The sequence below is a fragment of the Physeter macrocephalus genome, chromosome 6 (genome assembly GCF_002837175.3).
Source record: "Physeter macrocephalus isolate SW-GA chromosome 6, ASM283717v5, whole genome shotgun sequence".
NCBI classification, from domain to species: domain Eukaryota; kingdom Metazoa; phylum Chordata; class Mammalia; order Artiodactyla; family Physeteridae; genus Physeter; species Physeter macrocephalus.
Genome location: NC_041219.1, coordinates 28,421,580 through 28,444,869, shown reverse-complemented (window position 1 = coordinate 28,444,869; position 23,290 = coordinate 28,421,580). Strand labels below are relative to the sequence as shown.

At 42.0% G+C, this 23,290-nt stretch overlaps 1 protein-coding gene and 1 non-coding gene across 6 annotated transcripts in view; both read left to right on the top strand.

Moving 5' to 3' along the window:
• Positions 1 to 23,290, top strand: part of TMCC3 (transmembrane and coiled-coil domain family 3) — a 70,479-nt gene that overhangs the window by 24,615 nt on the left and 22,574 nt on the right. Inside the window, exon 1 of one of the 5 annotated variants that reach the window (XM_028490453.1) lies at positions 19,912 to 19,938. The exons of the other annotated variants lie outside the window; for them this stretch is intronic. The gene's annotated coding sequence lies outside the window, so the exon portion shown is untranslated. Of the gene's footprint in view, positions 1 to 19,911; positions 19,939 to 23,290 lie in introns of those variants that run through there. 5 annotated transcript variants of the gene reach the window in all.
• Positions 23,023 to 23,129, top strand: LOC112065914 (U6 spliceosomal RNA). The gene has a single exon (XR_002892310.1). It is a non-coding gene; the product is annotated as a U6 spliceosomal RNA (small nuclear RNA).

Sequence of the window (23,290 nt, the reverse complement as noted above, 5' to 3'; positions counted from 1 at the left end):
GTGTCCCCTGCATCGGCAGGCGGACTCTCAACCACTGCGCCACCAGGGAAGCCCGCATCTTTGATTTTTATTCACTCATTCATCCTTTTCTGTATCTTGGTTTTGTTTTGTTTTGTTTTTTTGAATCAAAACAGCAATGTTGTAAGAACCTAACGGGAGATAATTCTGACTTCAAAGGTAGAAAAGAAATTTAGCACATTCTTTGTGGAACTGATTACAGCTGTAAATTGTGAGACTGTGTGGGAGGACCAATTAGAGGCAATTATAACTTGATTGAACCCTCCCTGAATTAAAGCTTGCTGTGTGCTTTCCAAGCTGAGGGTTTCCTTTCCCATCAGTGTTTCTTGTTGATGGGTTTAGAGATACTGGTTTCAGGGCAAGGTTATGGAATCTCTGTAGGAGTTGTCTTCTTCCCTCTCCAAACAGCAAGGTGCAGGCTGTTGCTATAAATGAAAGTGTGATTATTAGACTTCTTTTGCTAAAGTTTCTAATATTTGACCAAGAAATAGCGAGATCGGAGGACTTTGAATCTTCCTCAACTGGTTATAAATGTGTGGGACTGTATTTCCTTTTCTATCAGATGTGCTGTTTTATGTGTCCCCTCATCCTGATACTGAAAGTGAAAGAACCCCAAGCGGCAGGTAGCTAGATGTTGGACAGCCTTTTAGCGATAGTTATTCTTTAAACCAGTAGCTTGTAATGACACACCCTCTGCCTTCAGACTTCATTAGTCATTTACTTGGGGCCTCATCATGGTGAATCAGAAATTTCATAGATACTCATGATAAACATAATAATAAGTAATATTGGTATAAGAGGCAAGAAATAGCTCACCAGGTTTTGGGTGTCCTAGCTATCATTAATCAGCTGGTAAGTCCTTGGGAAACTTACTTAACAACTTGAGCCTTGACTGCCTTATCTTCAAATGAGTTTGACCTGAATTGGTGATTCCCAGAATTCCCTGTTTATGAGAACAACCTGGGTCACTGGTTTAACATCTAGAACCTCTATTAGAGATTCTGATTTACTAGGTCTGGGGTGGGGCAAGGATAGCAGGGGCCCCAGGTGATCTTACAGTCAGATGTTCAGGAAATACCAGACGAGCTCTGGTTGTTCTCAGACTTTATTTGGACATGAGAATGGGGTGGGGGTGGGAGGGAGAAAGGAGGATTGTGATCAGGTGATCGCAGCCACGATCTGAGAAACATCAGTCTACACTACGCGAGGTCCCTTCCAGCCCCAAAGGTGGCTTTTCTACATGTCCCCCCCATACCCCACCTCAGATAAGCCAGGAACTTTGATGGGAGGGCCTGGTGGGTTCTGCTTACAGCCAGCACTGGCTCCAAACTCCATATCAGTGTTCGAAAAAAATTGTTTTAAAATCTTGGAGTGATGTGATAGTGTACACCTTTGTTTATAGAATTTTCTATATATATGTATAGTGTGTAGCTTCATTTGGATAAGACACAGTGTTTGCTAAGCATGGTTACTTCTGGTGTGCATGAGGTAGGACCAGCAATGTAGAAATTACCTGGAGAGCTGGTTAAAAAATATAGGAATTGGACTCCCAGACCCAAAGATTCAGTAAATCCTATATGGAGCTTGAGCCTCAGTCTTTTTTTTTTTTTTTTTTTTTTTTTTAAGTTGAAGGGTTTTTTCTTTTTCTTTCCAAGGTTTTGACAAAAGTTGTGGGCTCCTCCCAATATCACCCCAATTTCCAGAGTAAAACTAAGTTTAAGTGTCAGCACACATGTTTAGCACAAGGGTGATGGTTAAATTGAGCCACTTAGATTATGGAAGAGTCTATAACACATACAGCAGGTACTTTAGAGAAAAGAAGCCTAGTCTTCTGAGGGGCTAAGATAAGGGTTCCTAAAGTGTAATGATGAGATCATTACCTGCTGGAGCAAACACATTTTAATGTATATCCGCTCTATAGAGTTTCTGTTTGTTCCTCGTTCTATTTCTTTTTAACGAAGATTGAATGACATTGTTAAATGAAGTGTCTTGTAGATCATCCACATAAGCCCAAATTATGAAGGTTCACTTTGTTTTCCTATTAACTAGCTACATTTAAAAAGTGCAAGTTCATAGGAAAAAAATCCCATAGTACTAAAGGGCACATGGTAGAAAATGCAGTCTTCCTTTCCAACTTCTCATCCTTATCCCCAGAGATAAGTGCTGTTACGTTTCTTATGTATCTTTACAGAAATGTTCTCTCAAGCAATGTTCTCACAAAACCTATATATATCATTTATTTAACCAGTCTCCTACTGATAATACAATTTAAGTTCCTTCTAGAGTGCTTTTTCTCCCATGTTTGTTTTGCCTTGTAATACCGTACTGAGTATTTTTGTACATCTTTTTTTCTGTAACCGTATATGGATGAATTTCTAAAAGCAAAATTGTTGGGTTAAAGGGCATGTGTCTTCTAAATAGGGATAGATGGGAACAAGATGTCCTTCCAAAGGGTTGTGCCAGTTTACCGGGGAAATCTTTTATTTTCAAAAGGCTTTCCTGCCCCAGTTGGTTCTAATGCGGCAGATAAGCAGGTAACTCTCCTTGTTTACTCAAAACCTGTGTCACCAGGGCCTCTGGTTGAAGGAATTAAATGAGATATTTCTTGAGAAAGAGAATAATTAAAAAGATATCTCAGGTTTTCAGAGGGAGAAGAGACTAGAGAATGGCTTGGCAAAGCAAGTAACTAACCCTCAATTTGCCAGGAGAGGGCTTTGGATCACACGAGGTCACAGAACCTGAACTGGGTTGGGAAGCAAGTCAGGCAGCCCTGCAGCAGAATGTGATAATGAGAAAATCATGCTCTAGATTATGGTAAACCGTTTTCTGGATCTGACCTGCTCCTTTAGTAGATGCCGTAGGGCAGTTTTGGGTGAAGCACTGTGATGAGATGCCCTTCATTTTAAACACCTCTATGTGAGTCATGGTGCAGTAGTTAGGCGTGTGTAACGTGTGTTTCAAAGTAATGTTTAAGTGGAAAGAATTACATCTCAGTAGTCTGTCAGTCAGATGTGTGTGCATCTCCTTAATGAAGGTCAGGAGCCAGGTGGCGTGGGGATTGTGCTGGTTTAGTGGCAGTTGCCATACAGCCTGGCTCTGTCTCTCTGCCTTCATTTTGCCTCCTAGTGACAGCAAGATAGCAGAGGACCTTATAGACACATAGAAAATTAGTTGCGTCTATTCAAGTCTGGGAAGTTCAAGTCCATTCAAGGCAGGGAAGAATTGGGGGGTATCGGAAGGGGTCGGTATGTCAGTGAGGAGTCAGAATCTTAGATATTGGCTGAAGAGGGATGGCCGGCTGTATTGTGTGAGTTTAAAGGGAGCCATCCAGAGTCTAGACAATCTAAGAGCAGCAAGAACCTCGGGTTAGGGCTGGGCATGTGGGGGAGAGGGATACATGTTCTTCCTCAGCGCGTTGGGACCCAAGTGCCGTCTAAAACTGGTCATGCTTGAGCCGTACCACCTGTGGCCGAGTTGAAGGCAGCTGGGAATTAAACAAGAGTCCCGAAGACCATAGCTGTGAATTGGATCATTCTCTATCTTGAATCAGAATAATTAAATGAGCCCAACAACTAGAGAGCTTTGAGACAATCGTAAAACAAATTTATATTGGAAACCTGTGGGAATTTTTTGGAGATATTTATGACTAGACACAGAACATGAAGTAGGTATGCTAAACTAGGCTGTCGATGAAAGAATGAGAATATATGAAGCTACCAGGGAAGGATCAGGAAGCAAGGAAGAGGTGATCGTGAATGTGTTTCAGCCAAGTAAGTTGGAGATGAAATAAAATATCCAGTGACCAAGATGTTTTCAGACTAGGGAGGCAGCCATAAAAATGGGTAAGACAAATTAGAGCCTAAATTTGAAGGCAAAACCAGGAGAAAAATGAACAAGCTTGGCCACGTGGAGTTGAATTCTGTATGCGTTAGTGGTCAGTATGATTTTTAAATCTTATGGTAGTTTTTTTTGTTAATATTCATTTAGGCTGTTCTGGGTCTTAGTTGCGGTACGCAGGATCTTCATTGCGGCCTGTGGGATCCTTAGTTGCGGCATGTGGGGTCTTTTTATTTTTCGTGTTTTTTTTTTTAGTTGCGGCATGCATGTGGGATCTAGTTCCCCGACCAGGGATCAAACCTGGGTCCCCTGCATTGGGAGCACAGTCTTACCCACTGGACCACCAAGGAAGTCCCTTATTGTAGCTTTTTTTTTTTTTTTTTTTTTTTTGCGGTACACGGGCCTCTCACTGTTGTAGCCTCTCCCATTGCGGAGCACAGGCTCCGGACGCGCAGGCTCAGCGGCCATGGCTCACGGGCCCAGGCGCTCCGCGGCATGTGGGATCCTCCCGGACCAGGGCATGAACCTGTATCCCCTGCATCGGCAGGCGGACCCTCAACCACTGCGCCACCAGGGAAGCCCTGTAGCTTTTTTTAAAATTTGGCTGTGTCGGGTCTTAGTTGTGGCACATGGGATCTTTGTTGCGGCACACGGGCTCTTTGTTCTAGTGCACAGGCTTCTCTCTAGTTGTGGCACACGGGCTCAGTAGTTGCGGCACGCAGGCTTAGTTGCCCTGCAGCATGTGGGATCTTAGTTCCCTGACCAAAGATCGAACCTGAGTCCCCTGCATTGGAAGGCAGATTCTTAACCACTGAACCAGCAGGGAAGTCCCCCTTATTGTAGTTTTTAAATGTCCATTTAAGAGTTGTAAATAGAAAAAGCAAAATGAGCCTAACAAAGAAAGTATATATTTCTTATATACAGAGTATACTGTTGATTTAAAATTTGGTTTAAGGCAAGATCCATTTGCTAGAATTCATTATTTAAAATTTAATTTAAGACCTTTACTTGAACTGAGCCAGAGGATAGAGGCTGTGTAAATACTAATGTCAGTAGACACTCTTCCTCTTAAATATTACGGTATAGTTCTACGCAAAGAGTAAAGTTCTGTTACTTTGACAGGGCTTTATTAGACCGACAAAATTTTCTTTCTTTTGCGAACCCCCATTGCCCTTTTCTCCCCCCCATCACACCCCCAACACAGAATTAAATCAGTACCATATAAACCACATAACCATTTTTAGATCTTTGCGTTAGTTATTTAATGTCAAGGGCAAGAAACCCTGGTCTCCTAGACTCATTCTGGCCTGGGTTTTTCATTTGACTTATGGCAGTTCAAATATTTGAGAATCTCTTCATGCAAGGAAGGTCAAAAGGGATTCAAAGACGAGTGACTGACAGCAAGGCAACTTGTAATCTGTTGCAGAGGTTAGTACTCAAATTATTATAATAAAAAGCAGTATATGATCATGAAAGGGCAAGAGAAAAATATTGAATATTTGTGTCTGGCCTGACATAAGGTTCTTTACTGATCTTATTACATTCCAGGAGGAATTTCCTCATATGAGACTACAGCCTCAAAAAGGTTAATTTACTTGCGGGAGGTCATACAGCTGCTAAGTGGCAGAGTGCGGATTTGATCAGGTCTGCCTGGCCTGAAAGTCCAAATACTTCCTCTTGGTGAGCTGCCCCAAGGCACTGTCACTGATGGGCTCCAGTTCTCTTTCTTAAGCCCCTGTCTCTCTCAGTGCCCCTCTGGACACCTGTGCTTAAATGTCCCACAGGAGCCTCGAATTCATTATGTCTGACGGTGAATCCTCCGCTACCCCAAATCTCTTCCTCCTCCTGCCTCTCCTCAGTTGCCTGCCTTGTGCTTGATCTTTTGGCCACCAGAAGGGATGAAACAAGTGGGGTTTTCCGTGACTCTGCCGTTCACCCCCCCCATCCGGTTGGTATCACGTCCTTTTGATGCTGCCTCCTTTGTCTACCTCAGACGCTGTCCTCTCCTTTCCCAGGACCACCCTGCGTCAGCCGTCACCAGCTCTCGCCTTAGATTACTACAGCAGGCTCCAGTCCGCTCCACTGAAATGCATTTTCTCTCCTGCTTTTTCAGAAGGACTTGTCTGAAACAGGGATCTGATTATCCTAATCCCTTTAGCGGCTGCCACCTGTCCTATCAGATGAAATCTAAACACCTTGGCATGATGTAACTGGAGCCCTCAAAATCTCATCCCTGTCTGCTGACCCAGTTCTTCTCCTGCCTTCGTTGCCATGCCCAGTACATTTCACATCTTCACCTGCTGTCTGGCTGAGTGAATCGGAGCGCACTACCTGAAGTACCTTCTGACTAAGAAGTCTCTTTCTTCCTGCCTTGCACCAGCCTTGTTTCCTCTCCTGCCCTCCTTCTCCTCCTCCTCCGCGCCCCCCACCTTGGCTACCCCTCCCAAGTTCTGCCTTCTAGCACCATGTACACCTCCTATGGCACTCATCAGCGACTGTCATTGTTTCCCTTGCCACTAGCCTGGGGGTGGGGTGCCCCTTTGCAACTCCAGCACGCCTCGCTGCGTCTGATACTCGAAGGCACCAGCGAGCATGTGTCTCATGAATGAAGCAACAGAGGAAGGAGTCTCCTGACCCCACTCACTGCCCTTCCCTATGCGCTTAGACCACTTACCGCTCTTCCTGACGTCATCCATGTTGAGGTTTCCTGTGCTCGGTTCACTGCTTTGCATTGGCTCTGCCCAACTGGAGTTTGTTGAATTGAGCCTGTTTCCTAGTCAGTAAATCAGGAGTGTCAGGCTGGACATCCTCTAAGGTCCTCTCCCACCCCCAGAGTTGTGTGATAACAGGACTTTGTTCTAGTCTGCCTCTCTCCAAATATACAGAATGTATATCTGTTCTTCTGGCAGTACCAAGAGCCCGTTTGTCAGCAGTGGGTTGAATACAGTGTATTATTGCGGGCAGTAGCATTGGTTACAGTGCAGGGCGTGGAGTTTCTCGGAGACAACCACGGGAATACCCAGAGATATGTGAGCAGTATCTCCAGAGTTCAGGGTGAGTCATGGTAGGAGCTGTTTGACTATCCAGCCTGCCTGCCTTACAGGCTCAAATGCCTCTCAGACAGGGTGGGGAGTGAGCTGTTTGCCGATCCCAGTCTGCTCCCTGATTTGTGGTGTGGCGTTTGGTAAGTCTCTTCTCCGCTCTGCGGTTTCAACCAGGCTGTGTAAATATGTATCGTAGAGCTGTGTAGTAATTCGTATCCTATGAGATGCTTGAAAGAGATACAAGTTATTTGGGGGCTTCTAATAGTTGTCTTTATGCTTGGCCAAGCCCTTCCGTAATTTCTCACTGGATTTCTAGATACTTAAACTGCTGAAACTCCTAATGAGCCACCAAAATCCTTATCGTTTGGTCCTTTAAAAATGTAAATTCAATGAGTGTGATTTAAGAGGTGAACAAATATCTGACTGAGTAGGAGCGTGCCGGCTACTGGCTGGAAAAGAGCCAGTTCTCTTACTTCCCTGTCATTTTGAAAGTGATCCTGGGTCTGACCAGACTGAGTTGGAATCTAACTTTGTACTTTAACATCCGGTCTGTTGACAAGCAGACGTCCCTTCTTGAAACTTCAGACTCCACCAAACTGACTGCGAGACAGCGTGTGGTGTGGTGGCTGTGGTTTGGGAGAGGGAGCAGCCGAGGGGAGGCGTCGTGATCTGAAGAATCAGGGCTCCTCCGGCCGGCTGTCCTCAGCCACCCCGTGGTGGTGGATGCAGTGCCCCCTGTGGGGCAGGGAGGGTTCCATATCACCTGAACTCTGCCTGTAAGAGCTGCTAGATCTCATGGGAAATCCGTATTCAGTTTGTGGTTGTGTGTGTGCATCTGTGTCAGGGAAGACTTTGGGATATTGCTGCAAAATAAATAGTCTTTCATTTCCTGGACATTAAAATATTTTGAACACTTTTGTTAAGTCAGGTCATTTTCCCCCCAGTTAGTTCTGTATCAAATGTTTACCTGGAATGTCACAAAGGTGGGCTTGTTGTTGATAATGATCCCCAACCTTTGGAAACAAAAACAGCTTGAGGAGGGAGGATGAGGGGTATGGAGAGTTGGAGGAGTTTGCTGCTTATTGTGTGATCTTTTGAATCTTGGAGATTAAATTTCTGTTGTTAAAAAAAAATTGGAGGGCTAGTTGAAAAAATAATTGGAGGGCTAGTTGTTCTGACAGCAGAGCATCTTAATAGCCTCATAGCATTGTGAGCGCAGTGATTGACAGGGATTGATGTGCGCGGTTTCAGTTGGAATGAAAGGGAGAAATTACCACCCAAACTGCTAGAGCACAGCTTGTGAAACGACTATAGCTGCCGTCTGTGCAAGGCTAGGAATGGGTCTCTTCTTGCCAGCTGCCGGTTGACGGGCTCTTCTGGAGAAGCCCTTGCAACGCTGGCCAGCCGCTCCCCTCTTCCAGCCACTGAAGAGCACAGTCGTTACCTAAAGTACAAACATAGGTTGTTTGCAGGGTGCCTGGCCGTTACTTTGTAGCCTGGGGGAATTTAGGGCTTTCTCCTGACTACATCCTTCACATTCCAGGGTGTGAGCCACTGAGGATAATGACCTAGGGAGACTAAGTCAGGACCTATTGCAGGAGGTGGCCTGAGAGCCTTTGAATCCAGGTCACAATTTAAGTAGGGCCTCAAATTTAGATTTTAACATTATTACCCAAAGAGTTAAGTATAGACCCAGAGATAAAAGCAATGGGATTAAAAGAGAATGTTATTTATCATGTAACTTAAACGTACACACACACACACACACACCACACTCAGTTTATTTTACTGTGTAATTTATTCCATAGTTTTAATTTTTAAATGTTTGTAAATTGTAAAATATTATATATAGAAGATATTCCATTTTTAAAAGTAACATGAAACACCCCTGCACCTAAAACCGAGGGCAAGAAATCAGACTTGACCCTCTGACCTTTTCCCTGATTCATATCCCACTATCACAAGCCTCCTCACCCAGGAGATGATGCTGTCCCCAGGTTTGTGTTAACTGTCCCCTTGCTTTTTCTCTATCGTTTACTACCTGTGTGTTTATACCTAAACAAGAGTTTGCCTGCATTTGAACTTTATAAAGTGGAGTTCATACTGCATGTGTTCTTCTTTGACTTGCTGCTTTTCAAATTTATCCACTTTGAGTCCTGAAGCCATGGTTCATTTCATTCCACTGTACAAATGCACACAAGGTACGTGTATCCATTCTATTGCCTGTAGACCTTTGGGTTATTTTGGGTGGTCGTTACTGTTGTTGTTTTCTGTTGTGGACATTGCTGCTATGAATATTTTTAATGCACTGTCCTAACGTGGGCACTTGTTCTTAGGAATGGAATTTCTGGGTCTCTAGAGCTTGTGTATGTTCAAATGCCAAACAATTTTTAATGTTTTAAGAATTCAGTAAATGTACATTTCAAATATATCTTGGAATCCAATTCCATTGCTTCATTTAAAAATAAATTCTAGGACCATCAAAAATTTTTTTAATGGAGGTAGTCCTGCCTTGTTTTGGATCCTGAGCAACTTCAACCTTAAGGAGATAGCTTTAATGCTTTTTGTAGTTGTTACAGAAACCATTTTTTTTTTTTTTTTTTTGCGGTACACGGGCCTCTCACTGTTGTGGCCTCTCCCGTTGCGGAGCACAGGCTCCGGACGCGCAGGCTCAGAGGCCATGGCTCACGGGCCCAGCCGCTCCGCGGCATGTGGGATCTTCCCGGACCGGGGCACGAACCCGTGTACCCTGAATCAGCAGGCGGACTCTCAACCACTGCGCCACCAGGGAAGCCCCAGAAACCATTTTTGAAGGGCAAAAATCAACCTTTAGAACCTGAGAATCAGAAATAAAACAATCTAACCCTCCAGAGTCACATGAGCCACATGTAAACTGTCACTCGATGGACCCTGTGAGTCTCTTCAGCTACCACAGATGAGGGAATATGTAGAGTTGGCTCTCCAACCCTGTGAATGCAAAACCGTTGAACATACGGGACTTGGGCATCATGAGGGGGGCCCCTGGAACGATTCCTAACGATGCCAAGGGACAACTGTATATGCCTGTCACACACTGGTGTCATCCGCATCTGTGGTGTTCTCAGTGAAGACCCTCTATGGGAAAAATCATTGCCCACATGGAATAGATTCGAAGCTGTGAGCATTAGAAAACCGAGTTCTCAATAGAAATGTTTCAGTAGGATTTGTCCCTTGAAGAGGTGGTATTTTGGTAACATCATATAAAAGTGATGTAACATTAGTATACATTATTTTTTATGGGATTTTCGTTTGAAAACTTCTAATTATGACTTGGTAATTCCAGCTTAATTCCACAACCTTTTTTTTTTTTTTTTTTTTTTTGGGCAGGCGGACTCTCAACCACTGCGCCAACAGGGAAGCCCCACAACCTTTTTTAAAGAACTACCTTTTGAGACGTCATTTACTTCCTTGGGAAATTGGATTTAAAAGCCCTCTTTTCAGTAGGGAGTAAAAGTAATTACATAAACTAAATCAAGTTAGTTTGAGTTACAAAAATGCTTACTATCCTGAATATTGAGGCCAGTTATTTTGCTATTATTATTAAAAATCACAGGTCCTAAGAGGAAACAAAGAAGTATGTTAAGTGAGCTAATGAAATTTTGTAGGTATTTGCTTTGAGGTTGCAGACTCAACCTCAAAGTGGGTTTAAAAAAAAATATGACAGTACAAGGTGGGAAAAAAACCAAACTATACCAAAAAGAGCATATAAAACAAAAAGTATGTCTGGTCCCAGATTCCCAATCCTATTCCCCAGAGGTAATTACCATCCACAATTCCTAAGACATCCTTCTAGAAATTTCTCTAGAAATTCTCTAATTTCTCAAATAGAGTACACTTGTATCACATTTATATAAACCCCACCACTGCCCCTCTTTTAAAGCACAGATGAGTGTGTACTATAGATATAGAGCTCTGTATCTTTCTTGCTTAACAATTTAGTTTGGACAGCTTCCCGTAGTAGCCAGTTGAGATCCACCTCTATTTTAGCATCTGCATTGTTTTCCATTGTAATAGTTTTTTAAGTGGCTCTCCATTAATGGATGTCTAAGCTGATTCCAGAATTGGAAACGTAATGGTGGTGGTAGTGATGATGGTGGTGATAAAGGCAGACTGTCCTGTTAGAAGAAGCAAAGAAGAATAGGAGAAGGAGGCAAAGACATAAACATTTTAATCTTCATTTCTGTTCTTTAAATCTCTCAAAAAAAAATTTTTTTTTTTTTACCTGTTTTAATGTGTTTGGAGAACTGTATGGAAGCTCAAGAGAACGAGTTTTTTTTCTGCTTGCCTTTCCTTCCTTGTGATGGTCATAGTGCTGGAAGAGATTGTGATATTTAAGGATATGAGGGAAAGGAATGTGTTTACAGTTTGTTGGCTAAAGAGCTGGAAGATTCCAGTGTCTTCTCTCCTACTTCTAGTGCAAACAGCACCCTATTGTAACAGGAGTATTTCTTATAACCTGATTAGCAAACCTTTCTTAAGATAATTAATCTCTTTGGACCGTGGAGGACTTTCATTATACAGAGCTTATCATTGCATTAATATTTCTCTAAAGGTGTTGGTTGCCTATCCAAACACCATTTTCCTTCCCTTTCTGCCTGGCTGGCAGAACCAGTACAGTAAAGGCTGAAAATGTTAGATACTGCTTCCACAGCCTCCCTTGCAGCTAGCGCATGGACGTATGACTCAGGCCTGGCCAGAGGGACCTAAGGAGAAATCTGCTGAGGAGCTTCTGGAAAATATTTTCCTTCCTAACAAAATATGAAAGAAGAGCAGTATTCTCATATATAGCCAGAAATTGTCTACATGTGATTCTTAAAACTCCAGTAGCTCACTTGCCTCCATGAGAGAACTTGCAAATGCCCTGAAGATAGTATAATGAAGAATTGGAAAGAGCTTGGATCTTTGATGACATTTTTTAAAATTTATTTATTTTAATTTATTTATTTTTGGCTGTGTTGGGTCTTCATTGTTGCACGCGGGCTTTCTCTTGTTGCTGCGCGAGGGCTTTCTCTAGTTGCAGTGAGCGGGGGCAACTCTTTGTTGCGGTGCGTGGGCTTCTCATTGCCGTGCCTTCTCTTGTTGTGGAACACGGGCTCTAGGCGCACGGGCTTCAGTAGTTGTGGCCCACAGGCTCAGTAGTTGTGGCTCTCGGGCTGTAGAGTGCAGGCTCAGTAGTTGTGGTGCACAAGCTTAGTTGCTCCCGCAGCATGTGGGATCTTCCCGGTCCAGGGCTCCAGCCCGTATCCCCTGCATTGGCAGGCAGATTCTCAACCACTGCGCCACCGGGGAAGCCCCCTGATAACATTTTTAAGCCACCAAATTAGCCCTGTCCGCTGATCTTCTTAGTTTGTGGCATCATAAGTGCCCTTATTTATTTATTATTATTATTTTTTTGTGTTACGCGGGCCTCTCACTGTTGTGGCCTCTCCCGTTGCGGAGCACAGGCTCCGGACGCGCAGGCTCAGAGGCCATGGCTCACGGGCCCAGCCGCTCCGCGGCATGTGGGATCCTCCCAGACCGGGGCACGAACCCGTGTCCCCTGCATCGGCAGGCAGACTCTCAACCACTGCACCACCAGGGAAGCCCTTGTGCCCTTATTATTGAACGTCTTTTATCCAGTTCTGAAATTATCCTACCTGATGTGGAATTTTATCCATAGGAAATGCTATCAAAGTAGAGAACTCAGTTATAAGACAGTTGAGTGCCTGCTGTGTTCAAGAGGCAATGTGAGGCTGTGGGACTGCAAACAAGGGGGAAAAAGAAAAAGGCAACTAATAATATGAGGCAGTAATGAATTTAGTGCAACCAGAGGGACTCAGACAGTAAGAGCAGCAGGGGTTCTGAGTAAGCACTGTTTACTAGATTGGAGGTGATAAGAAACACCTCTGTGTGGAAGAGGTTAAATTGAGTCAGACTCTGAAGGAACCCCAAGGTTTTGGTAAGCAGAGAGTTGGGGATGGTATTCCAGGAAGCCTGAAGTTTTGGAAAGAACATAGGCTATGGAATCAGACCTGAGCTTGAGCTTAGGCTCATCACTCAGTAGTTTGTGAACTTGTCAAAGTCTTTGATTTCTTTGATACTCATCATGATAGACTAAACATAACTTGCAGGATTGGGGTGGGGATTAGAGACAAAATATGTCAAACGTCTGTCATGCTGATGGGCACGTGGCAGGCACCAGGTAGATGGTGGAGGTGGGAGGTGTGGCTGGACTGCATGTTGGGGGGCGCGCATGAACAAAGGTAAGGTGAGTTAGTAGAAGTGATCTGGGCATGTTGTTCTTGATCTGGTCAGAGATCACTGGATCAGGTCATTTGGTCTAGGTAAGAAGGTGTGTGTACAAAATCTGGAGAGAGACAGGATTGGGTCAAGATGTGGAAGACCTTGACTTTTCAACTAATGGAATTTGGACCTCATCCTATAGACAACTGCGGTGACCATTGACGGGGGGGGGGGCGGGGCGGGCAGCCTGGAGACAGTGAGATGAGTTAAGAGATGGTTACAGGAGTCCAGATGTGCAGTATAGAAGACCCGAACCAAGCAGGTGTCAGATGTTGGGAAAAAAAGGAAGGGTTAGGTGTTAGAACATCAAAAAAGAAAGAGAACTTAGTGATGTGTGAGGCAAGGGGGAGGAAAGACTTAGCGGTGAGGCTCAAAAACCGGAATGCCTGTCAGTTGTTCAGTGTGAAATTCAGAACTGACTTGGAACACTTTCAGATAATCATATCCTAGGTTGGGGCAAGAACATTTGGCAAGATTTATTGGAATTTTCGATGAAAGATGCTATATTCGTGGTAAATAAATGATAATGCCCAACTCTGCTTGTCATTTAATTCTTGCCTAATTATGTTTGCCACTTTCCCACTGTTTATATATAAAATTTGGTTTCTTTGAAGGATGTGATACTTAATAAAATACACATACCCTTGCCTCTGATTAGATATGATTGAACACTTTGAGTCAGCCCTGTAATATGAAGTATACGTTCAGTAATTGTTGACTGACTGTGTGTTAAGCTAGTATGAAAAGCAGTTGAGCAAAATTTTCTCTGACACAGGGATTATGGTCCTTACAGATAAATTTACAGTGGCCTTATTAATAAAACATCAGTCAAATGAACATCTAAAGTAATGAATGACATCGCAGGCATCATCAAGTATAGAAATCAAAGGAGTTTCAGTTCATCAAATTCAGGGTAACATCTTCGGCTGAATGAGGTTTCATAGTGTTCTCAGTTGGTGAATCTTGAACAGATGGTTCTCTGACATTTTGGAATGCTGAATAAGGTAGATGGACTGAGTCAAATTAGTAAAGTGTACCACACTGGAATATTAGTGTGCAGTTAGCAGCCCTTGGAGTCTTTTTAGTTCATCAGCTTTCCCAATGTAAGGCAAAAGAAAACCCCACCGTTCATATATCTTAGGGAAGTAGGCACTCTTCCATTTGGGCACAAAGTTAATGTTTTCCAATGGTAATTCTGCACAAGGCAGTTCTGTAATAAGCTCAGAGCAGGTGTCCTGTCTGAGAGTTTTTGCAGTCTCGTTGGGAAGTTAGGGCACTAAGCCAGGTACAGGCCCATGATTTGGTTACAGTTCGCAGTAAAGAGAGAAAAAAAAGCATCTGTCATTGAAGCTTTCCCAAACTACCTTCTGTCCTTCACAGGCTTTTCTTTTTTTTTTTTTTTTCCCTTTTACAAATCTAATTTGGATTTTAAAATATTTTTCCTACAGAGTTTGAGTCATAATAGGTATACAGTGTAGATTAGGTGTACTGTGGTGCTTTCCTACAGTCAGAAGAATCTTGAGTTGTTTTCTGTAACTGTGGCTTACAGTGAGGAGAATATGATTTGCAACATGCGTATGTTGAAGGATTTCTTTTTTCAATCCGTAAATAAAAGACAGAAAGAAGTGTATCCTTCAGGGGAGTAGTTTTATAATTCTTGCCTCTTCTTTCATCCTAGGTAAAAATTTTGCCCTTTGTCATCTGTCAGACCCTTCTGATAAAAAGCACCAGGCACTGTGATAATTAGTTTAGCATTTCAGATGAGTAGAGATGGAATAAATCATCAGTCATGTATTTCTGAGACAAAATGTCTGATTTTCCATCATGTGATGGATACTGTTATTTCAGGTGAGAATTCAGCTGTCCTTAACTTCACATGATTTTTTTAATAGTACATCTGGTTACCTGATCCCTGCATCCCAGACAGAGACCCACTTAGTGTTGCTGTGCAGTGCAGTATGAGTGTACAGGCACATAATGATGAAGTCTTCCAAATTCATTAATAAATCCTTATGTGACTATATGCACAGTACATGAACCAAGTCTGAAATCCCTATACGTACAGTATAGTCATGGTTCTGTGTTTTTAAAAAATTAATAAGAATCTAAGCAGTGTCTATATTTAAGGGGGGTTATGGGTGATTTTCCCCCTACTCATTTTGCTATTTCAACTTTTCTATTTCTCAGTATTTTATTTTTATGATTAAAAAAATTTCCCCTTGCCTGCATGGTAAAGTGTCAAGTCTAGCATGGTTTACATAGAGCCTGCCACAGGCTGTCTGTATTCTTCAGAGTTTCATGCCTCCTCCCTTTAGAAATACTTGCCCTGTACCTCTTTTTTACCCCAGCCCTCGATCAAACCCTGACTTAGGATGCCCCATTTAGCTCTAAATTCTAGACACCCGAAGAAACTTTTCGTTTCCTAAATATTCTACTGTTTGCCTCTGTGGATACACCGTGTTCCTTGCTAGGCTCTCTGGGCTGATTTTTGAGCCTCCTCTTCTAAGGCCACGTCAAATATCATCTTCTTAGAAGGTGTCTCACTGAAGCCTTACTTATTTCCACTTCTCTGTTTCCTGTAGTCCATATTACATTTTTCTACAGTTGTATAGTTCTGTATGTCTCCCAGCCCAAGAACTCCTAGGCTGGAGTTTAGCATATTCATCTTTCTGACTCCAGTGCTTTTAGCATACTGCCTGGCTCACAAAAAATGCTCAGAGAAACATTTTTTAAGTGTCAGTTCTGTATCTTAGGGGGCCTGGCTTGGAACCTAAATTAATCAGTTCCTTTAACTGTCATAAAAACTATTTGGTCTAAGTCAGTGAGAAGCCTTAGTTGTACTTTGTGTGCTTTTAGTTAAATTCAGCCTCTTTGAGAAACATTGGCTTTCTAAATAACTATTATGTAACGAACCAGGTCATTTTCAATCTGCATCAACATGGTATTTAGGATTTTGCTGCCTTTTGCAGAATGTAAGATTAAATATTTTTGTGTCTAAATCTGATGTATTTAGTTACACCATAGATATTAGTGCCTTGCTAGTATACCATACAGATTTCTACTCTTTTTCTATATTTTGTACATTTGCTCTTCTATATTCTGGTACTGAAAACAAATATTTATTAGAGAGTATCAGGAAAATTTCCGAAACTTTAAATATGTTAAAGAGCTGACAAAGTGCAATATGAATTGACACACCATTGAAATTAAAGTTCTTTTCCTGCTAGAATTGAACAATTCTGTATGTTGATCAACATGCATTTATTGAGTACTTATAAGTACTGTACAGATAAAATAGTAGTTTCGACAGCTCCTGAATTTTCATTTTCTATGATTTTTTTGTATTTTATTTACTTTTTAAAAAAACTATTTTGTAGAATAACTTGTAGTAACATGCATACCTCTTAAATGTACAGTTGGATGATTTTTACCTGTGTTGCACCATGTAACTGTCCCCTGTGTCGCTGTTGTCCGCACCCAGCACTCCCTTGTGCCACCTTCTGGCAGATCATTCTCCCTTCCCCTGCTTCCCCACAAGTGTAACCAGTTCTGACCTCCCTATCCTTGGAATCATAGAGCATGTCCTTTTGGGTATGTAGTTTGTTTCATTAAGAATGACATTATTGGGGCTTCCCTGGTGGCGCAGTGGTTGGGAGTCCGCCTGCTGATGCAGGGGACATGGGTTCGTGCCCCGATCTGGGAAGATCCCACATGCCGCGGAGCGGCTGGGCCCGTGAGCCATGGCCGCTGAGCCTGCGCGTCCGGAGCCTGCGCTCCGCGACGGGAGAGGCCACAACAGTGAGGCCCGCGTACCGCAAAAAAAAAAAAAAAAAAAAAAAAAATGACATTATTGAGATTCACTTATGCTGTGTGTTAATAAGTTCCTTCTGTTTACTTGCTGCATATTATTTTTAACTGCTTTTTGCTTCATTTTCATTTTGGTGAATAAGATTCATTATACAGAAGTGTAAATATTCAATGTGTGTTAATTGGTATGTGCTGAGGGCTGCCAGCTTTACCGACCTAGTAGCGATAGAACTGTCGAGAAGAAGAGCTGCTAAGGCTTAGAGGTTGCAGAGTTCAGCCACTTCATTTTCTCAGATGAGGCACCTAAGACTGGAGGGTTAACTAGACCCCAGGTCCCACGTGGATCTAGACCAGGTTTCTTCCTGAGGTCAAGATGCTGTGTCACAATTCAGACTTGCTCATATGGATGATTCCAGTTAACAGGAAAGCAGTCTTGGGAAGCTAGTAATTTAGAAATCAGTAATCAGCAAGACTTACTACGTTGGCCCATAAATGGTAAGAATTTCAGTTATCTGGAAATTTCTTTCATTCGTCTATAATATTGTACTTCCCTCTTTGTGTCAATTCAGTTGAGGTGTTACTGACTCTGTTTGTGGAACTTATTCTTTTATTAGAACCAGTGCTTAAAGGAGAAGGAAGGGGAACATTTTAACCAATGTGCATGTTTATTATGATGTTTTCGGTTTTAATGCATTGTCTTGAACTTTTGCCATTCCCAGATGTTGCTCTTTTAAAGCCTCAATGAAAACCACAAAGATTATTTTTAGGATGAGAAGTGTTAGGGTAAATTCTGATTCTGTGATCTCTGTAAGTAAAAAAGTAGTCCTTAATCTTATACCTTTCTGCTAAGGTAGTAGTGATTCATAGAAAGTTCCACAGAAAGGCTTTTAAAGAAGAGATTAGTGGACTTATAGCAATGGAAGATTTAATCCCTTACTGTAACATTCTTCAGAATGTTAGAGCCTCCTTAAATATAATCAGTAAACATAGAAACAAGTGGCTTATCTTTTTTCTTAATTATAAAGCACTGATTTTCAAACAGAATTGAAACCCATTAGTTGGTTATGAAATAGATTTAATGAATAGCAACTATCATTTTATATTTTTAGATGGAAAAGCAGAAGGAAGAGTACAGCAAATACCCATCTGTGTTACCCAGATTCAACAAACGTTTTCACATTTGCTTTGTGTCTGTGTGTATGTATGTTACATACAAACATCAGGGCATATCTTTTCTGATATGTATCTAAAAATAAGGACTTTTCCTATATAATAAAATTAACATGCCTAACAAAATTAATTGTAATTTCCTAATACGCAGTTGTCTAAAAAATGAGCTAACCAACCGTGTTTTTTTAAAATACTGTTGCATGTATAAAGATAAGTGTTTTATAAAACTTGTGTTTCAGTTATGTATGTGTGTGTATACATGTGCACATATGTATGTATGTAGTGGTACATATGTATTTCTTACTATGGGTCTCATTCAGAATTGGGAATATACTGCTTTATAGCATAGGAAAGTTGGTTATAATAAGGATTTGCTACCCAGTGATACTGCTAGTTCTGTGCTGAGTGTGGTGTCTAAAAAATGAATACTTATAGTAATCTAAAAATCCAACAAGGAAGATAAAACAAGTAGGGACCCACTCAACAGTATAAATAAGAGCCAAAATGGATCAGGAAGGATAGGAAGTGACATGGGCCTCAAGGAAGAGATTTTGAAGGAATGGTAGGATTTGGATAAGACAGAGAGGCCTTGGAAGTGTTGTGTCCAAAGGGAATGATGTAACTACTGTGGTTAAAAAAAAAAGGTACGGAAATGTATTGTGTTCTACAGTGCTGGGATCTGTCTGGTGGAGGTTGGAAGAAAGGAGGAAGACATGGAGAACTGAAATGGGAAAAATCACTCAGATTAAATACCAACAGGAGGAAGAACCCAATTCCTTTATTAAAAAGAAGAATCGTACATCTTGAGCATTTTGTAACATGATGTAAGTGGAAGTTTAGAGGATGAGCGTAATGATTCGCTATGGACTAGATAGATAGAAGTAAAATGTTGAAAGCAATGAAACCCGATTAAACCATTGCCCTTTGTATATGTGAGGTAGGGAGTTGGGGGCCAGATTCAGGTAGATGGACCCGGAAATAGCAAGGAAGTGTCAATCTGGAGAGAAATCGCTAGACAAAGAAATAACAGAATTTGGTGGCAGCTTGAATAAGGGATGAAGGAGGGAGAACCTGGTAAAATTAGAGAATGAAGCCATTGATAGATAAGGTCATGGGATTAACTATAGCCTGATTGAAAAAAAATCTCACACTTTATAAAGACAAGCTTCCATGACATAATACTCTCAAGAAATAATTTAGGAGGCTTTTTAGAGAAAGTAGCAAGTTACGATCATTAGATAAGCTTTTCTAATACGATTTCCCCTTGTTTTGCTTAAAGACTTAGAGATAGGAAATGTTAGACATCTGGCTTTAGGGTCTTAATTTAGAGTTCTGGTTTTACTGAAAATAGCAACATAGAAGACTAATGACACTTATTTAGAAATTAAGGACCAGATATTGAGATTTAAAATTTTAGTCATTACAGGTACTGTACCTTTTTAAAAGTTAGATTAAATCACTCGAATACTAGGTCGTCTGCTTTGGGGTTGGTGGGCATTTTTAAGAAGTGTTAGCTTTGCTGTTCAGGTTCATCGAAACTTGATCCTTAAGGCATTTCCTGGTGTGAGTTTGACATCCTGCTCCTCTTTTCTCCTCCCTCTCTGCGGCAAGATGCAGATGCACACACAAGCAGATTCCATGGGGTGGCAGTGCTCAACTTCTACTGGAAGAGCTTAATCATGACAATAGCAGCACCATTGTTCTTGGCTCTGGACTTTTCTGAAGTTCCCACCTATCGGGGGTATGTTGTGTTTCATAAACGATAGCTTACACTTACAGCACTTATTCTGTACAAGGCCCTGTTCCAAGCACTTCATAAATATTAATTCATTTCATCCTCACAGTCACCCTGTGAAGTCAACACCTGCCCCCACTTCACAGATGAGGAAACTGAGTCATAGAGTAAGTAACTACTTGCCCAAGGTGATACAATTAACATGGCAGAGCTGGGATTTGGACCCGCATAGCCTGGCTCTGAATCTGTGCTTTTAAACCACTACCTTAGGCTACCACTGTGCCACAGTTAAGCTCTGTTTTTAGGACAACGGCTTTGGAATCAGGGCTTTTGCTGTGAATCTGAGCTGGCTAGTTGCTGCAAGTATTGTGAGTGGCCCTAGAAGGCTGTTGCCTCTGGAAATACAGTCAACCCAAATACAGACTCGGATTCTAAGAAGGGTCATGGTATCCTGTTTATCTTAAAAATCACAATCCACAATTCAATTCATTTCTTGCAGTTTCCTTCCTCCCAGATTACAAAACAATAAGTTCCTAGAGGACTATTGTCTTTCTAAAACATGACTCTTTGGTGCTTGTGAACTGCTGTAGCTGTGGGAGAAGGAAGCCTCCTCTTATCTGCATCTTGGTAGCAGAGCCTCTAATGATTACAGTATCCACTAGAGCTTTAGCCAGAAGAGGGAGTTGATGTGTAAGCTGGCATGTTCCCCTGGCATTGAGAATCATTTTTTAAATGGTTAAAACAGAAGCAACCTACATTTTTTATTGCACAAGATACCTTGGGATTTAAGCTAGTGTTTCTTTTTACTTATTAAATGTCAAATTTGGAATATCTCCAGTAATTGCCTTGTAGCACCGAGAACTGTCCAAAGCCGTCTGTTAGTATTCTCCCTTCTGGTTTCTCTACCATGCATACTTTTCACTTTGTAATATTTAACGGTAGCACAGTGATTTAAGTAAAGGAAATTGTAGGCGTTGTAAGGGTTATGGAAAACATGTTCATGTCTAGGAAAGGGTCTGGTATATGCAGTAGGCTGTCAGTAGAGGTTGGAAATATGAAAGCCCAGCCCTTGGAGCCAGGTGGAATCACAGCTCTTCTACATGCTAGCTTTATGACTTCAGATAAGTCCCTTACTTTTTCCATCTGGAAATGAGAATAATTGTTGTAATCTCAGATTCTTAAAAGGAAAAATAAAATAATGTATGTGAAGCATTTAGAAAATTATACGTTACTTAATAAGTCCTTAGTAACTAGTAGCTTCTCTTTTTAAAATAAATTGGAACTATCTTGCCAAGATCCTGTCCTCTTTTGGACCATTCTTCTTGAGGCCTGCTTTTGGCCTTAAACAAGTCATTGCCTTCTTAGACTTTAGAGGATAAAAGGGCTCCTTTATTTTTGTGTTCCTGTTCTATTGAATTGTGATTTCCTAAGGCACAAGGGGCTATAATCATCCCTTGGAATCCCTGAGGCATTGGTTCTAGGACCCGCCTTGAATACCAAAATCCTTGGATGCTCAAGGCCCGTAGTCGGCCCCAGCTTCCGCAGATCCCGCCACAGATCGTGTAGTGCCGTAGTATTGATTGAAAAAAAATCTGTGTGTAAGTGGACCTGTGCAATTCAAACCCATGTTGTTCAAGGATCATCTGTACCCTTGACAGTCTTGCTGGTGTATTGGATAAATTATTATTTTTATTTATTTATTTTTTTTGCGGTACGCGGGCCTCTCACTGTTGTGGCCTCTCCCATTGCAGAGCACAGGCTCCGGACGCACAGGCTCAGTGGCCATGGCTCACGGGCCCAGCCGCTCCGCGGCATGTGGGGTCTTCCCGGACCGGGACATGAACCCGTGTCCCCTGCATCGGCAGGCGGACTCCCAACCACTGCACCACCAGGGAAGCCCTGGATAAATTATTTTTTTAAAGTTTTTCATTTAATGCAATACAAGACTGCTTCCTTATATGCTACCACAAATAATGGATTGAGTTCAAACATGGATGTGTTAGAAGGAGCAGGCACCTAGTTCTCTGCAACAGTTAGGATGGTAACCGCAGCAGAAATGTCACTTAGGAAGGGAGTACACCTGCATGTTCTGTACATTGTGGGTCTTAGTATCTGTCGTTTGATAATTAGTTGCCTGTATTCTGCTTGGAGCAGCTAAGAGCCGTGAGACACATTAGTCTCCTGAATATTTGATCTCTTGCATGAATCAAAGCCATTAATTAACAGTCCAAAAAATCCAGTCTGTCTTGAAAGCAGTCCAGCACCACCTCAGCCGTAGGTTCTTCTTGATCTCGTTGCAAGCAGCTGAGAGGATGTTAAACATGTGGGACAACTGGCTGCCCCAGTTGGCTCTGTCAACCATTGATTCACAGAACAGATAACAAGGTCCTATTGAGGAAGGAATGTGGGGCAGGACACCGGTGGCTTAGGAGACATTCCCTCCCCTCCAGGCTTCAAGACAGTGGGGGAACAAATGTTACACAAATGCTTACCAGACCTAGAGAAGAAGTACTGTAAAAGGGGAACTTGCAGATTTGGGGGAGAGTATAAAGGAAGCTGGGCATGGGAATGGGGGAGGCTTTGTGGAAGAGACAGTGTTTGGGTTGGTCCTTGGAAGGTCCCTGGGGATGGAGGTATGGAAGGCCAGGGTGCGGAGCTAGCAGGTACTTAACACGGAGATTTAGGAGAGTGTGTGAAGCATTCAGGGGTTTATTGGACTAATGGGATGCAGTGAAGGTTAAAAGCTTTAGAGCTTGGTACAAATCTTGATTCCGTGTCTTATTAGCTGTAACCATGACTTATTTGATGGCTCCTCACTTCCAAATCTATAAAGCAAAGCTAATGGCACCTACTTCGTGGAGCTGCGGGGATTAAAGGAGAGCGTGTATCAGGCTGCATCCTTACTCTGGTGCTGGTGTGTAGATGTGCTCACAGTAGCATTACGGATGAGTCTGCTGGTATAGGGTAAGACAGGACCCTGATCAAGAGCATTTTAAATTCTTCGCTAAGGATTTCACAGTTTAGGGAACTTAAAAGATTTTTGAGAAGGAACAGGACATGGTCTGTTTTATCTTTTAAAAAGATAATTTTGTGCTTGCTTCGGCAGCACATATACTAAAATCGGAACGATACAGAGAAGATTAGCATGGCCCCTGAGCAAGGATGACACGCAAATTCATGAAGCGTTCCGTATTTTTAAAAAATAAAAAATAAAAAGATAATTTTATTCAGTCCAAAGAAGTCAGAGTTGTTATATTGATCGTCTCATTTGAAGGCCCAGCATGGCTTCAAAGTAAGGTGGTTTTTCCATACTAATAAATAAAAAAAAATAAATCAAAATGTTGATTGAATGCATTTT